Raw genomic sequence first — 17,812 nt, forward strand, 5'->3', positions numbered from 1 at the left:
GTTTTTCAGAATCTGTGCCAGCTCTGCATAATTTGAAATCCATTGCATACAATACCCTGCCATATCTAATCTTTTTATGGGTAACTGGACATGAAGCTTCAGTTACTGCTTTGACTTGTGAAGGTAGTATTTGCTTATTTCCTTGTGATATTACATGACCCAGATATTTTACCGTTGTTGACCAAAGCTGTAATTTTTCTCGACAACTTCTATATATCCTTAATTTGCTAATTTTGTTAACGTGAAAATAGTATCATGTTGGCAGTGCTGCAGTGTGTCTGATGCTGTAAGCAAATCATCTTCATATTGCGGTAACACTGACTTTTGGGGAAAATGTACATCTTCCAAGTCCCTCTTTAAAATTTATGAAAATATGGATGGAGATTTAGTATATTCCTGAGATAGCCTTGTCTCTGTGTACTGTTGTTCTTTGTACACAAAAGCAAATACTGACTCTGGTTTTATAGGTATAGAAAAGAAAGCTGAGCACAAATCTGTAATACAGAAATAAGTAGCTCATGGTGGTCTACAATTAAGAATAGCTACTGGGTTAGGGACAACTGGATAGGGGAAGAAAGTGTACTGCCTGATTTACAGCTGTGAAATGCTGAACAAACTTTTAAGTATTTCAGCAAGGCTTTTTAATCGGAAGTATGGGAGTGTTGCAACAGCTTCTAATAGGAGTGACTATTCCTTGCTATAACAGAAAGTGAATAACAAGTCGGAGTCTCTCTTATGCTTCTATCTTCAGGGAATGCTGTAGAACTCTGGGAAGTGGTTTATTTGAATCTACTCATATTCATGGTTCTGCAGATTTTACCTGTCCTACCTCATTAGAATGATGCCCATATTCTTTTGGGTGACTGTTCCATTAATTCATCATCTACCTGAAGCAGTGATATTTGTGTTCCATCTTCAGATCTGATGTCTCTCTCATTCCTCCTCATGAATGGGTTATGGATCCAACCCTCGGATCTGACTCGGCCGCATTTCTACAGACTAGGCTCCAAGTCCCGAGCTGCTCTCTTTTGGTGTAATGCTCTACCCTTTGCCCAGCTTTCTCAGATCTCGTTTGCTACCAGCAGTGTTGGAAGTGGTTCCTTTAGTTTCGAGGAATTAGGAATATTATCTTCATTTCTCAGCTAAGTCTCAGATGTATCGCTGCTTTCTCTTCCTGTCTTCCCCTTCCCCAAGTCTTTTTGCAGGTGTCAGGGGCTCTGCATTGCTTTTTGTTCTCCTTCTTTCAGGGGCCTTGTCGTTTTTTTCCTCTCAGCTTTAACCCTCTACTTAAAAAAATATATATTTTATTCTGCCTTTACCTTTAGTGTGTGCTTGCATGTGTGTGCGCAATGGTTCTTTCAGTTGAACCTTCTGTCTCTGTGTGAGCTCTGTGTGTTGCCTTTGCCAGTCAGCATGTCAGAAAAACCAACTGGATTTAAACGCTGTGCAGAATGTAGGCACAAATCCCCCTATTGCCTTGGCCCTCAACATCTTCAGTTGGCCTTTGTTATATGTGATGGTTTCAATCCCAGGGCCATTGCCGACCAGAAAAAAATAATATTAAAGGGAATTCTGCCAGCTGAAACTGTTTCTCCAGGGGCTGAAACCCATCCAAACTTGTGTCAGGGACTTCAAATCCATAGAAGCGTTCACATAAGGCTTTGCGGGCTTCTTCGGAGCTGCCTTCTAAACTTCCCAGGCCTTAGGATCCAACTTCCTAGGATTCTAAGTCCTCTTTGGCTCTGACGGGCCTGAAACCCATTTCAGATCTGACCAGGGCTCCTACCTGCAAGAGCTCTGTGAGACCACCCTCTTCCTTTTTGGACCCTCACTCCTTGGATCTGAAAGCTTTGGAGTTGGACCCCCAAGCACTTGATTAGGCTAGAATATCCTACTCTGCCCTCCACTATTCTGCAGACAGCCTCCAAGCCGACCTCAGTAGTTTCCTGGAGGTCTTCGAGGAGCTTGTCTGAAATCGATGTGGACAGGATGATACGGAAATCCTCAATACTCAGATCTACCTTCCCCTTCCCTCTTGGATCTGTGAACATGCCCATTACCATGCAGTCTCCTTCGATTCAGCTACTGGCTTTGGTGCCCCATGATCGTGGCCACTCGAGAGTGTCTGTGTCTGATCCAAGGAGGCTGTCTTCCTCTGCTCCAAAAGTTGCCCTGATTAGCTCTGTTCCAGCATCCTCTGATCATAGTGGGTCTCTGATCCAGGCTGTCGCTGTTGGGTCCAAGGGGAGGGCTTTGGGGTCAGACCTTGTCAGATCCATCCCTTCCTTTCAAGGCTTCAGTAATTGATGGCTTGGATCTGATCTGGAGTGGGAACCAGGGGTTGGAGGTTCCTGTTTTTTCCTTCTTGTTTACTTCGGTTCTGGGGGAGTTGGGCAGAGACTGTCTGAGCCCTTTGGCTTTCCATATCATAGAAAGGGCCTTCTCTTCTGTTAGAGATCTGATCCCTCAGTGCTATGATCCTCCTCACCAGCTCCCATTGGATCAGAGACCTGAGCTTGTCATTCCTGTCCATGGTCAGCCCCCCCCCTCAAAGGGCCTCCAAACCCTCCCTCCAGAAGGAGCCCCTTCTTCCGAGACCTCTCCTGAACCCCCTATGGAGGGGATCCCTCGTAATAAGACATGCAAGAGGAGGCACATAGTCTTCCCAATGGAGTCTATCCCTGAGGACACAGAGCTTGATGAGGGAGAAGGTATTCCCAGACCACCACCGGAGGATGTCTCCTTCGGAGACATTTTGGAGATCTTGAAGTATAGAGGTGGTTGTTCAGCCCAAACACCTCCTGAAGAGGCTATGTTTTTGAAGGCTTTTGGAACGGGCTCATCTACTTCTTGGCTGACCCCTCTCCCCAGCGGATGAACTCGTCACCCTTGGTTATTGCCGGGTCTGGAAGGAGCCGGACACAATAGAACCAATCCTAAAATGGCCAGGTAAGTTCTCACCCCCCCCCCCCCAAAGACTGAGCACACTGGACCAAGGGTATACCAGTTGATGCCATGGTTGTGGCAGCAGCCACCAAGAAATACGCTGAGCAGAGTTCCTCTGTCCATCCTCTGAACAGGGAGTCCAGAGTAATGGACAGATTTGGTAAGCATGTTTACTCTTCAGTCACTTTCTTACTGAGAACATTAGATTACTTGACACACTTTACCTAATTGCAGAGAGATTTGGTCAAAGAACTCTCAGACTCTCTAGCTGAGACCATGTTGATGGTGGACTTCAAGAGAGTTTCTCCCCAACTGGCTACTCTTGCTTCCCTGTCTAATTCATCCATGAGGCTAATCTCCCATGCCACAGAGGGCACTTCACAGGCAGCTGGCTCAAGCATCGCTGTTAGACAACATGCTTGGATGAGGCTCTGTGACTCCATGGAACCCTGGAAGGCATCCTTTGTTAATGCACCCTTTGATGGCTCCACTTTGTTTGGGCCATCTGTAAAAGATACCCTTACCCACAGTGAGCAGGAAGGAAAGACCCTATCTGCCATCGGGGTCAAGTTTTCGACCCTTCAGTGGACCTTCTCGAGAAACTAACGAGGTGGTAAGAACACTTGGTTACAGAAATCCCAAGGGTCTTTCCTGGATCACTCTGGAGAATCTTCCTCCAGGAGCAGAGGTTGAAGTTTTAATGGCAGAGGGGGACTGCAGAATCAGGGCTTCAGGGAGCCTTTCTCTGAGAGGCCATTTCAGTACTCCTGAAGCACTGCCCGACTGCTTAACTCTGGAGGTAGTCGGGGGTTGATTTTCTCTGCACCCAGAAGCCTGGACCTCTTTAACAAGAAACATTTGGGTGCGAAACATCATAGTCAGAGGTGGTTATATCCCTTTTCCCTTCACCCACCTGAGTGTCAAAAGAAACTCCCTAATGTCCCACCCAGTCAGAGGGAGTGTGCAGTTCTAGAGATGCAAAAACTACTGCAAAAATGAGTCATCCAAGATGTCCTGACTGAACAAAGATGATTTGGAACTTACTCCTGCTTCTTAGTATCAAAATAAACCGGGGACCTTAGATCCATACAAAGTTCAGAATGGTCTTGGTCCAGTCCATTCTACTACTGTTGCAGAAAGATGATTGGATGTGCTGAATAGATTTAAAAGATGCTTACTATCGCATCAAAATAAACGCTCCAGGAGTAATCTGTGCTTCACTCTGGAAGCCAGTCATTACCAATTCAGAGGTATGCCCTTTGATCTCACCACAGACCCCCGGGTGTTTACCAAATGCATGGCAGTAGTTGCAACCCACCTCAGATCCATTCCACTTAAATTTACCAAAGCTGTGGTATTTGACACGAATAGATGCTTTTGTTCTATTGAACCTAATGACACAGACATAGGCTGCAACATAGGACAAACAATAGGAATATTAGTCACACCAGCTGCTTTTACTTCCTCTGTAGATCAATGGATTTCTCTAGTTGAACTCACTTTAAGTACAGATCTAGTGGTACCTGTATCAGTTAAAAATGGGACTTAGCTCAGTCTTATGTCCCTTTTGATTTATGTGTACTAAAGTATTTAGGCTTCCCTCTAGTCCTTCACCTGAGTGTTGTTGGTATGGAGTTTCTTGAATTTTTTTTTTTTTTTTTTTTTTTTAACACCTTTACTGAATTATCACTTGTGATATAGGCAAATTTGCATTTATGTAAAAGTAATCAAACTGTATTAACAAGTTCACGTTTGCAAGCATTATGCTTCGCTTACATTGCAGTATATCATTATAACCTAAGCAACATTAGATAAATTATTCAATTCCCGCCCTTTTTTTTAAAACCAAGAAACACTTTTATTAAGACATCACTTGTAACATAGTCAACCATATATTTATATAAATGAAAGCAAACCACATGGACACAACCCTAGTTGCAAGCATTTTACATCACACACCGTACTGACACACTCCCAGTTGCAAACAATATACATCACATACTCTACCCAGTCATTTGCAGTCAAACATTGCATAGCTTATTTAAGTCATGCCTTCTATTAAACCTCATTCCTCCCCTGTATGCATTGTTTCCACAATTCCCATTTTTTTCATATGGAGTTTGCATCTACCTTTTCTAAAGATCTCAGTTGCAGTTCTTTTATCTCTTCGTCTATATTCACTATTTGAAGTGTTGCTGATTTGGATTTTGATTTCCATTTTCTAGTAATTGCTTTTTTGGCAGCCAAAAGGCTATTCTGATTCTGTATCATACCTCAGAAAAGTCCTCAACCTGTTCATACCAATATCCCCACCCAGCATTTCCAACACCGCATCCCGCAGGGAATCCTTAAAGTCTGCCAACTTACTACACTCCCAGAAAATAAGTTCCCAATTACCTCTTTCTTCCATATCACACCTCCCGCATTTGCTGTCTACCTGAGGAAAAATTCTCTGGAGTCTACTTGGGGTATAAAAATGTCTATATAAACATTTCCAAGCAAAAATCCTAAACCTTGTAGATTTTGTTGCATATTTGGGAGACATACATATATCCTCCCATTGTTTTTCGTGAATTGCTTATCCAGTCTATCTTCCCAGTCCTTTCTAACCTTCTCCGATTCTTACAGTTATTATGCAATGTTTTATATGCTCTGCTAATTGTTCATTTTTTAAAGGCAGCTTATGTTCTAGATTTTACTAAAAACTTCACCAGTGCTGATCTTTCATTTAGTACCCCCTATTCCTTCTTCTTTGCCTGTACTCTTATCAGTTTTTGAAAGGGAAGGCAATCTCTAACCTGCAGTCTAAATACATTCTTGGTGTCTTCCCATTCTATCATCTTTCCCTCTAGTTGTTTCCTCTCAATACCTTGGTTCATTTGCCAGTTATCTCCAATAAATTCCAGCCCCATCTTGCCTCTTTGTCTATATCCCTAATTGCAGTCATCCGTATCAGCAGAATCTCTTTTCTCCATTCTTGTATTGGCATAGCTCTTAGGATACTTTCTGCTACTTTATGGATGTAATATTCTTTTTGATTATTGTTATTGTCCTTAAAGGCCTGCAACCAAAACCCCAGTCTCTCCTTAATGTTCATCGTGTTTTAATGTTGCAGTCATTACACTTGGGTTATCCTGCTGGCAGGCGACCCGCAGTCGGCCCGAGTTCCAAAGTCTAGGTCCAGCGTCGGTTGCTGTTGCTTCTTCTCTGACGTCAGTACATCAGGGGTGTAAAAGATGCAACTGACGCCATTTTCTTCAGTCTTTTTTGCCGCGCGGTGCCCGAAGCAGAAGCAGTTTGCAAGTGCCGGTCGGCCGACTCCTGAGATTTTCGAAATAGAGTTTCAGAACCAAAGTCTTCAATAAAGCTAAGTACCCCGTTGGGGAAACTTTTTCTTGCTCCTGACCAATGTCAGTAAAAGTTAACAATTGTATTTCTTGTGGGAAGCAAATACCTCATAAGGACTTTCACTCTTACTGTATTCCTTGCCTAGGCCATGACCACGACGTTAGTAGTTGTCGGTTTTGTGCTAGATTCAACAAACGCACTATTAAACGTCGGTTTGATTTTGTATTTCATTATTTTGGCCGAAGGTTTAACTATATAATGCTGTCGGAACAACCGACAACCAGAATTCATAAAAAACGCAGAGACAAGGAAAAGGACAGGCATCCGAGGTACAAAACCGATGACGAAGCCTCTTCTAGGCCAGTCGCCAGTTCTCAGTGAGGCGCTTTTGCAGCCCCTGACACCCACTACCTCAGAGCCACAGGCCATTACCGACTCCCACGTGGAGACAACTAGGCCTCTGGATACTCAAGGTATTGGGCCTACGGAAAATATTCTCTCAGGTGGGTCCGGAGCCGCTGAGCAGGCATTGGCTTCTGAGGGTGTTTTCAGACCTTCACAGCTTGTTATTAAATCCTCTGCAGCAGCCAAAGTACAGTCAAAGACACCATTAAAGACAAAGAAACAAGTACAGCATTCTCCTGGACAGTCAACCATGCCAAAGAAACAGATGCTTAAAATGGCCGAATACTTCATTACTTTGATCAGGGGGTTCCCATCCCCCCTGATAAAAAGGCCTAGGCAAGACACTGACTATGATTGCTCTGACCAGGTTTCTATTTCCTCTGATTCCTCTTCAGATCAGGGCTATTCTCTTCCTCCCTATGAGGACTCTGATGCTGAAGAATCTATACCTTTAGCCTCTCCACCTGAGGATTACTCCTTTGGGGAAACTCTGCACACCATGAGGGAACATTTCCACTGGGAGAGCCAGGATTATTCAGAATCCAAGTAAAGGCTCAGAGATTTTCTTTTACTGTCTCAACACAGGCCCCTGGCTATCCCCCCTGTGCTTGATATAGTTGATGATGTTTTCTCTGAATCCAGTCTGTCTCCTGATTCTTTACCCCCTTCACCAGTCAAGCCAGACAGGTATTACAGGGTCCCTGACTCTGATAAATTTCTTTATAAAAACCCTGCTGCTGACCCTGAAACAATTTCTCAGGGTCCCAAAGGGGTTAAGGCTTCCACTGCAAAAAACCCTGTTCCCTCTGATAGGGATTCTAGAGCTCTGGATAGATGGGGGGAAAAAAGTTTACACTTCTGCTACTTTAGCTGTAAGGGCTTTCAACTGCCAGTTTCACATGCTTAAATATCAGCAGTACCTCTTGTGTTTGTTAAAACAGAAAATGCTTACTAATTCAGAGAATCCTGACAATAAGGAAATGCAGGAATTATTGCATGCAGCTGAACAAGTGGGAAAGCATACTCTGCAATGTGGTTTTGATTCATTAGAGGCTTCCTGCAGAGCCGCAGTTACAGACTCTCTCATTCGAAGGCATGCTTGGTTGAAAGAACAAAGTTTACCTGAACATGTTAAAGTAAAATTATTGGATGCTCCATTACAACATGATATTTTGTTTGGTGTTAAGGCAGAAGAGGTGTTAAAGAAAATGGAGGATAAAGCAAAATCTATGCAGACAGTAAAGGATTTCTTACAGGTTCAACCACCTAGGTTTAGTAGAAACTGGCCTTCAAAAAATTGGTCCTTTCAGGTGTCAGACAGGCTACAAAGAGGCAGATACAGACGCCCAAGTGGCAGATCTCAGTCCCAAGGCTCCTACAGACCCAAACAATGGGGTGCTTCTGCCCCTAAAGGAGGAGAAGACAAATTACAACCTTATAGGAAACAGTCCCAATGACTTTCCTCTACAAAAGCCAAACACTTACCTTTGGCAGCACCCCTAGGGGGAAAGCTAGCACTTTTCGCACAAAATTGGCACTTAATCACCCAGGACAAATGGGTACTGAATATAGTTTCTCAGGGTTACAGGTTCCACTTTCACACACTTACAAAAATCAAAAGGTATGCCGGACCTGCCACAAAACCAATGGGCAGAGGCACAAAAGGAAATTGCTGCTCTCATGGACATGGGAGCTATTCAAACAGTACCACAACAAGAACAGGGACAAGGATTTTACTCAAGACTCTTCCTGGTTCCCAGAAAGGACAAAGCCTGGAGACCAATACTGGACTTGTCAATCCTAAATACTTTCCCGGATGTTCCAAAATTCAAAATGTTAACACTGCAGCAACTTCTACCCATGCTGGGCAAGAAGGCTTGGCTGGTTACTTTGGACCTCAAAGAGGCATACCTGCATGTCCCAATCAGACAATCCTGCAGAAGATACCTCAGATTCATAGCTGGCTCAATGCATTACCAATTCTCTGCACTGCCCTGTGGCTTATCTACTGTGCCCAGGGTCTTCACAAAATGCCTGGCAACAGTAATTGCATTTTGCAGACAAAGAGGAATTCAGATATATCCCCACTTGGACGACTGCCTTATTCAAGCAGAGAGCAAGGACATTCCACTAAAGCATCTGGCGTTTGTAAAAAGATTATTAATTTGCCTAGGGTACACAGTAAACGAAAAGAAATCAAAACTAGTGCCCTCTCAAGAGATAATATTCCTGGGTGCAAGCTTAAATACAACTGCCCAGATGGGTTATCTCACGCCAGACAAACAAAGGCAACTGACTCATTACTTTCAAATGATGGCAACAAAGACCCAGCTCCCTGCAAGAAAAATTCTGCAGGCCCTGGGCTTCATGGCGTCCTGCATTCTACTCATTCCATATGCAAGACTGCATATGAGGAAACTACAATGGTACTTAAAAAGTGTTTGGACTCAGCATTGCCACAGGCTGGAAACAATAGTGACTGTAATTCCCTGTCTACAACAGGAGTTTCGATGGTGGTTCAGGGCCTGTCACCACAATAAGGGACAGCCCTTCACCTTACCCACTGCCAGGCAAACAACAACAACGGATGCATCGGATTATGCCTGGGGGGGCACATATGGCAGGAAAATGTATTCAGGGCACGTGGCCCAAGGAACAAATGCATTTTCACATCAATCAAAAAGAGATGCTAGCTGTACAGAATGACCTGACAGCCTTCAAGGATCTACTACATCCGGGACAACTACTACTAAAGATGGACAACACCACAGTTATGTGGTCCATAAACAAGCAAGGGGGCACACATTCCTACCCCCTCTGCAGGCAAGCCATGACTCTGTGGAGCACAGCACTGACCTATCAAGTACATCTGCAGGCACAATTCCTGCCATTAAAGAAAAATACACTGGCAGACGAACTAAGCAGAAATCTCATGGATCCGTACGAATGGAAACTAAATCCACAGGTCTTCAGCATGATAACAAGGAAATGGGGACGCCCGGACATAGATCTTTTTGCCTCCCCTCACAACTGCCAACTGCAGAAATTCTGCACAAGAGCTTATCACTCACAAGCATGGAAAGTGGATGCTCTTTCATTCAGCTGGAAAACCCTGACAGTTTATGCCTTCCCTCCACTGCCTCTTCTTCCCAAGGTATACTCCTAAAAGCCAGACAAGAGAAGCCAAAAATGATTCTGATTGCCCCAGACTGGCCACGCCAGCACTGGTACCCATTCCTAAAGAGCTTGTCTTGAGGACCAGCCTGGCCTTTACCTCAAATTCCTCATCTTCTGACTCAACAAAGCAATCAGATTCTACACAGTCAACGCAGAACCTTAAATCAGGCTGCATGGCAGATAATTTAGCCACTCAGACCACATCTCTCTCTAAAGCTGTTATGGATGTCATTCTAGAAGCCAGGAGGCCCAGCACCAGGAAATCATATGCAGAAAAATGGAAGAGATTCTGTGCTTGGAACCAGGCACAAGGACTCGAACCGCTTTTGCCAAATATACATCAGATTTTACAATACCTAACTGAGATGCTGGACAAAGGCCTATCCTTTTCATCTATTAAAATCCATGCCTCTGCCATTTCAGCTCATTACAATACGGAACCTCCTATTTTTTCACATCCACTGCTAAGGCAGTACCTCAGAGGGGCAAGAAACATAAGACCCCCAAGGAGAGCACCAATACCTACTTGGGACCTCAATTTTGTATTAGAAAAACTCACACTGCCTCCTTTTGAGCCAGCCAACACAGCTGATATAAGATTCTTATCATGGAAAACCTGCTCTTCTCCTAGCAATAACTTCAGCAAGAGGAGTCTCAGAGTTACAGGCTTTAATGGCAGTGGAACCTTTCATCATTTTTCATCAGGACAGGGCCTCTCTAGGGACGAACCCAACATTTATGCCAAAGGTGGTTTCCAGTGTGGCTCTTAACCAAACCATTCATTTGCCAACTTTCTATCCAAATCCCCAGAATAAAGCGGGAGAGACTTCTGCATACTTTGGATATATACAGACAGCTATGATTCTACTTGGACAAAACAAAAGCTTTCAGAAAAACTGAGCAACTCTTTGTAGCTTATGCTGAAGGATCACAAGGAAAGCCGATCACAAAACAGACCATTTCAAAATGGATAGGACACTGCATTCGCCTCTGCTATGCACAACATGGGAAATCAGTGCCTAAGGGCGTAAGGCTACATTCTACCAGAGCAGCAGCCACTTCAGCAGTCTTTCTCATAGGTGTACCAACCAAAGACATTTTAGAAGCTGCAACCTGGAGTTCAGTGCACACTTTCACTAAGCACTACCACTTACCTCTCTACTCTAAATCCAGAGCAGGCTTTGCCACTGCAGTTCTGCAGGGCCTGGTAGCCTATCCTAATTCTATTTAGACCCAGCCACTCAACCTCAGCTTTGGGATTCAACCCAAGTGTAATGACTGCAACAGTGAAACACAATGAACATAGTACAGCTGTGTACCTACCATAAATGTAGATGTTCGAGTGTATTCACTGTTGCAGTCCAGGTTACCCACCCACCACCCCCCTTTCTCATTGCTGGGTCCTTTTTGTACTTCTCAACTCTCTACAACCTATGTGATGTATTTGCTTGTAGATGGAGGAAATGTTATTTTAGTACATGCATGTTTTTGACATCATTTTTTCCAGCCTTCCTTTTTGGGGGCACCTGACATCTGAGGCAAGAAAAACTGAAGAAAATGGCGTTGGTTGCATCTTTTGTACCCCTGGCACACTGACGTCATAGAAGAAGCGACAGCAACCGACGCCAGACCTAGACTTTGGAACCCGGGCCAACTGCGGGTCGCCTGCCAGCAGGATAACCCAAGTGTAATGACTGCAACAGTGAATACACTCAAACATCTACATTTATGGTAGGTACACAACTATACTTTTCTTGAGCTTTCCCCCTCTGTTTCATCATCAGCCATTTCTACTTTGAATTATAGTTTTCTGCTTGTGATGTGTATAGGAGCCTTTACTGTGAAGCTCTGAAATACCCCTTCAAATCAGGTAATCCCAATCCACCCTGTTCTACTGTAAGAATCATCTTATCTGACTTGACTTGACTGTTGCCATCATTCCCCTCCCACATAAAGTCCTTCCGCTCTTTATTAATTGCTGTCCACAACGTCTCCTCTGGTTGATAAAAATATGCCTGACCTGTGTATAAGACTAATGGGACTAAAACATTTTAATTGCTTGTATCTTACTATCCATATCAATATAACAAAGCTTCCATGTTTCTCAGTTTTTGTATTATCTTTAGTTTAGTCTCTTCCCACATCTCCTTAGCTGCCACACCAGAATCATTTTTAATCCATATTCCTAAATACTTAATTTTGTTGTGTCCCCATAAATATGGATATTGCTGAACCACTTCATATGTGGGTACATAATTTACCAATATTGCCTTTGTTTTAGCTTCATTAATTTTGTATCCCAAAAAGATATGAAACTGTCTCAAAATTTCCACAACACAGTAATGTCTCTTTCAGGTTTTGTCAGGTATAAAATATCTGCAAATACAGCCAGCTTTTTTTGACTACCGTACGAACTGTTTCCTTGAATTTTTGAGTCCCTTATTTTCTTTGCCAGTTGTTCTAAAGGTAATGCAAATAACACAGGGGAAAGAGGACACCCCTCCCGGTTCCTCTGCTCAAGCAGAAATTATCAGTGAGGACCCAACCCACTTCAGTTTTCACCTCCGATCCCTCATATATCCTCTTAATCAGCTTTATAATTTTTACAGGAAATGCAGATGTTTCCATTGCCTTACTCTTAATGTCCCAGCTTACTCTGTCAAATGCTTTTTGTGCCTCAAGACCCACCAACAATGGTATTTTCTTACATTCTACTTCCCTCTGGATCATCAATATTCTGTTAATGTTGTCAGATGTTTTCCTTCCCTCCACAAACCACATTGACCTATATCTATCAATTTTGGTATTACTTTTGCCATTCTTTTAGCCATTGTAGACATGAACATGGTATAATTTTGCTGTAATATTGGAATGGGCCTTTAAAAAGCTGGATCTAATGGATCTTTACCTTCTTTACCTATTACAGCTACCACTGCTTTCTTCCAGGATGTTGGTACTTTCCTTCCTCTTAAAATACTGTTAAACAAAGCGTTCCAGATCTTTATAAGTCTTTTCCCTCCTTGCTTCCAAACTTCCAAAGGAATACCATATATTCTTGGGGACTTTCCTGTAGATTGGTTATACATCCCAATTTTTGTCTCATATCATCCTAACCTAACCGTTAGTAATTAAGCCTCATCTACCTCTAAACTTTGCATATTTAATTATTCCATAAACATTTCCATTTGTATATTTTCTTTATTTCCATATTTCTCTGCTTTATACAGACTTTCATAGAAGTTCCAGAATATTTCTAATACCTCTGCAGGATCTCGTTACCTTCCTTGTCGTATGCTCCCTAAACTTGGTGACAGCTCTTAATACTTTTGCCTGAGTCGTTGTGTTAAAACTTTTTGTGCTCTAGTGTTATCAAAAAAAAAAAAATATTGCTTAACAGCACTCTTTCTTGACTCTTGTATATTATCGAGGTAATCCCTTATTTTCTGCTTACCATTCTGCAGTTGATCCTCTTCTTGTTTTCTGAGATTCCCTCTATACGTTGTATAAATGAAAGCAAACCACACAGTCACAACCCTAGTTGCAAGCATTTTACATCACACACCGTACTGACACACACTCCCAGTTGCAAACAGTATACATCACTTATACTCTACCCAGTCATTTGCAGTCAAACATTCCATAGCTTATTTAAGTCATGCCTTCTATTAAAACTCATTCCTCCCCTGTATGCATTGTTCCCACAATTCCCATTTTTTCATATGGAGTTTGCATCTACCCTTTTCTAAAGATCTCAATTGCAGTTCTTTTATCTCTGCACTATTTGTAGTGTAGCTGGTTTGGATTTTGATTTCCATTTTCTAGTAATTACTTTTTTGACAGCCACCATAATTAGTCACAGTAAGCACTTACCATGTCTAGGCTATTCTCATTCTATATCATACCTCAGAAAAGTCATCAACCTGTTCTTACCAATCTCCCCACCCAGCATTTCCGACACCGCATCCTGCAGGGAATCCTTAAAGTCAGTCCCTGTAAGTAAATCTTGTTAATTCATAACCATAGATCCTTTTCTTTTATTTCCACCCTATTTTTAAACTCCACCTTCATTTTATCCCCCTTCCTAGCTATATTGTCAGAAGTAATTTCTATCCCCTGGAATAGCTCATGAATAATCTCCATAACCCATTCCTTAAATTCCTCTCTTTTTCAGTAGTTTGGTGGGAAAGCGCCAGTGTCTCATTTTTATTTCATTACCTGTGTTTTTATTGGTGCGTGATCTGAAATAGTTATTGGGTGCACATCAAGATCTTCAATTAAATGCACATGTTCCTATGAAATGTAAATTCTGTGTAGCCTAGCCCAGTTTTTATATCTGGGGGAATGTTGTTGTTTGTCTTTCGGCTTTTCCCAGTTAGGGGTCGCCACAGCGGAACTCCGATCCACTAATGATTGGCAGTACATTTTCACGAACGTCGAGGTGCCAGCTCGACGTTCAACCTTCAACTAAGGCACACTCATTTACGCATGTCTTTCGAATGCCCACCAAACCGCGGGGAGGAAATGCAGACTCCACACACAATGTAAATTCACTCCTAACGTCTGTTACTGAATTCACATCTTTCATGCCAAATATTTCCATAAATTTCTTCAAAAATCTACCCTCCTTTGTTATACTTTCCCTTCTGGGCTCCCAGATGCATCATCTCAGCTGCAAATCAAATTCCACTCTCCACTTATAAGTAATATTCTTTATTGAAAACTGATTATTTCTCCCAGAATTTACTTAAGCTCCATTATAGCAGTTATAGGTGGAATATAACTGCTTGCCAGTGTAATCCTCTTCCCTTGCCAATAGCCTCTTAGCACTACAAATCTGTCATTATTATATTTTTCATCCTCTTTTCTCACTGTTGGAGCTCCTCTTGTAATTAATATAAGTATCCCTCTTTTTCTTTGTAACAGATATTCTGCTGAATAACCATCCTGAAAACCTTTCTTTATCAAATTCACATGTTCAGTTCTTTCCAAGTGTGTCTCCTATAACATAGGTATTTGCACTCTACTTTTTTAATGTAGTTCACTGTTCTTTCTTTTTTGTATTTATTTGTGAGACCATTGACATAGACATTACAGAAAGCATCATTGTTTTAAAAGTTATTATTCCTGCCTTTTATGTATAACAACTTTTTTGTTAAATGTCTAATTCCATATTTTGTGCTACATGCATAAACTGTCAGGTTGAACTTTTATATAGCTGTTTACTGTCATATCCATTTGAGCCTATGTCACATCTTACAAAACTTTTTGTTTTATTGAAAGCCATCAAGCAGAACCCCCCCCCCAATACACCCTAAAACCTATTAATTTAATACTAACACACAAAACTATGTACATCTTCAAATATTGAAGTTTTCCCCTCTTAATAGGAGCAAATGTCCCAGACTGACAGATACGAATTCACTTTAAAGGAAAGTTTTCCTTGCTAAGATGCATAGTACAGCTTGTGCTTATACTAAGTGCTAACTGGTTTTATCTTATTTTTATAGCTCTCCCAACTGGGAAAACCTCTAAATGCTTTGAGAGAATATTTTATAGCCAGTTTCCCTTTTCTTTTTTTCCTAGCCAGTCACACTCCACCAGGCTGTAACAAATTTCTATTTTATCGGATTGTCTCCATGGAGATATGAGAACCAGACAGTAAATTTCTCTTCATCAGATTGTTTCCACATAGACATGAGGGCCAGATATAGAATTGCTACTAAACATAAAGCCTCATAATATTCAATATTCTTTTTCACTTACTTGCTTTCTCTTAAAATTGTTACTAAATAAGTCTAAGGTCTTTAAACTAGTGATTCCCTCATGCAAGAATGAGAGAAAGTACATTATTTTTTCTTTAACCAGATTTTCTTTCTTTATATTGCAGTGTTTACATTTCTTAAAACCGAACAAGGAGAAATAGAGAAAGGAAAAAAAGGAAAGAACAGCAGCACATATTTACAATCCCCATTACACTTAAAAAAAAAAAAAAAAAAAAAAAAAAACTGAGAAAACTTTACTTTTTAGCAGCAAAGAAAACCATATACCACAAAATTAGTAGTATTGAGAGAAAAAAATGTTTTCTTTACTTATGGTTAACTTTCTCCCCTCTCTTTCCCTCCCCAAAGCATTTTTCCGAACATTAATGACAGGCATGTACTTCAGAGTCCCCCACATGTCAAGGAGATTCTGAAAAAGTCCATTATTTACAGATTTTCTTGTGTCATATTTCACAGATATAATTATTGGATTGTAATCCCACATTATTACTGGTTTTATTACTGTTCATCTCCATCTCCCAAATCCTGTCTCTGCTTCATTTCCAGTGTACTCTCGATTCTTCTAGTTGACTCTCATGTTCCCTTCCTTCTCTCCAACATTATCTGTTGAAACAGTGGAAAAGGTTTCACAGGTACAGTGTCTCTGTGGTCTTTATTACCGGAAGAACAAGAAGCAGAATCTCATTCTATTTCACAGCTCACTTTTTGTTAGGCAAACTTTTATATTTACTTCTTAGCATGTACTTCATCAAAAAATGATTTTGTCCCTCCGGGAAAGAATACTTTGAAGACAGCTGGGTACAGCAACTTGAATCTCACACCTGCATCTCGACATTTCTTGAGAACTGGAATTAATTTGCTCCTCTTCTGCCTGGTGTACAATGAGTAGTCATTCTCCACAAACACTGTTTTCTTCCACTTTTCGTATTTTGTCCTTCTGCCACAATTTTATCAGAGTCAACCCCTTCTGCTGGTAAGATTCCATCTTAACTGCTGAAGGTCTAGGTTGCTTTCCCATAGTCAGGTTTGGAGCATACACACAATGAGCCTTTTCATCTAACAACTCCTGCTGTGTAATACTAGTACAGTTGCTTATTCATGCTTGCTGTGTAATACTAGTACAGTTGCTTATTTGTGCTTTCATAAAATGAATGCAGTCTATTCCTTCCAGCTTCTGTGGTATAGCTGAAAATCTCAGGGTTTAGCTATATGCTCCATCCTGTAATTATATTATTTTTTGAAACATCATCTACTGAGCAGTCTCATATTCGGCCAGCCTTGTTTTCATTTCCTGTCTGATTTTGCAATGTTATCACCTCATCTGAATATCTCTTTAAAGCTTCTTCCATTGTTTCAGCCTTTTGTTGTTTGTGTTGATATACACCATCAGTGTTTCGTTTATTTTAACTAGGTCTGTGTGCAGTTGTCTTGTATCTTCCTGTAGATTGGAGGTTGCATTGCTTTATGCTGAAGAGCTGCAGAACTTTCCCCAGTCAGTGTTTCTTCCTCACTTTTTGTAGCTGTTTTCTCTAGATGCTCTGTATTTCTTTTTTCCTGGCTTTCAGGCAGTACACTTACTAGCCAGTTACTGAAAGTTACCCATAAAACACAAAAGTCTACTGGTCTTCTCTGCTGGGTTTCTGTTTGTACACTGGGAGAGCTAGAGTCAAGCTGTTACTCATTGTGCAGCCATCTTGGAAGTTCTGAGCTTCTTAAATTCTTTGAGTCTATATTGGTGGGGGTGGGGGTGGGACGGGAGCATTACTATAGTCCATTTGCCAGATGCTCCACTTCTCCTGGTGCTTCTGTCTATAATGGCATTCTCCTTTCCACTGTGTAGTCCTGTCAGTTGAAACAAGATTCATTCTCAAGGGATGGAGGAGTACCAGTAGTTTGAGCCTGCCTCAGTTCCCTAGTATTCTGCTGTGTACTTAATAGTGGCATTTGCTCACAATTATCTTGAAAATTAGTCTTACTTTATTCCCCTCCTTTCATAACGTCTGATCTGCAAATCCATAAGCTTGGATGCTGCTTCCTTGTCTCTTATTTCTGTGTTCTCGGTGCAGAGTTAATCATATTTAAGTAAATTTTCTAGTGTTTCTCCTTGCCGGTTAAGGGGCATCTGTTTCATAGTAGCCTGAACCTGAGGTTGAAAA

At 41.6% G+C, this 17,812-nt stretch overlaps 1 protein-coding gene across 4 annotated transcripts in view; it reads left to right on the forward strand.

The window, feature by feature from the left end:
- The window catches only part of HTT (huntingtin), a 4,811,037-nt gene that overhangs the window by 1,478,988 nt on the left and 3,314,237 nt on the right, over positions 1-17,812 (forward strand). The gene's annotated exons all lie outside the window — the stretch shown is intronic.

Source organism: Protopterus annectens, chromosome 2.part1 (genome assembly GCF_019279795.1).
Source record: "Protopterus annectens isolate FY-2018-M chromosome 2.part1, PAN1.0, whole genome shotgun sequence".
In the NCBI taxonomy this organism is placed as follows: domain Eukaryota; kingdom Metazoa; phylum Chordata; order Ceratodontiformes; family Protopteridae; genus Protopterus; species Protopterus annectens.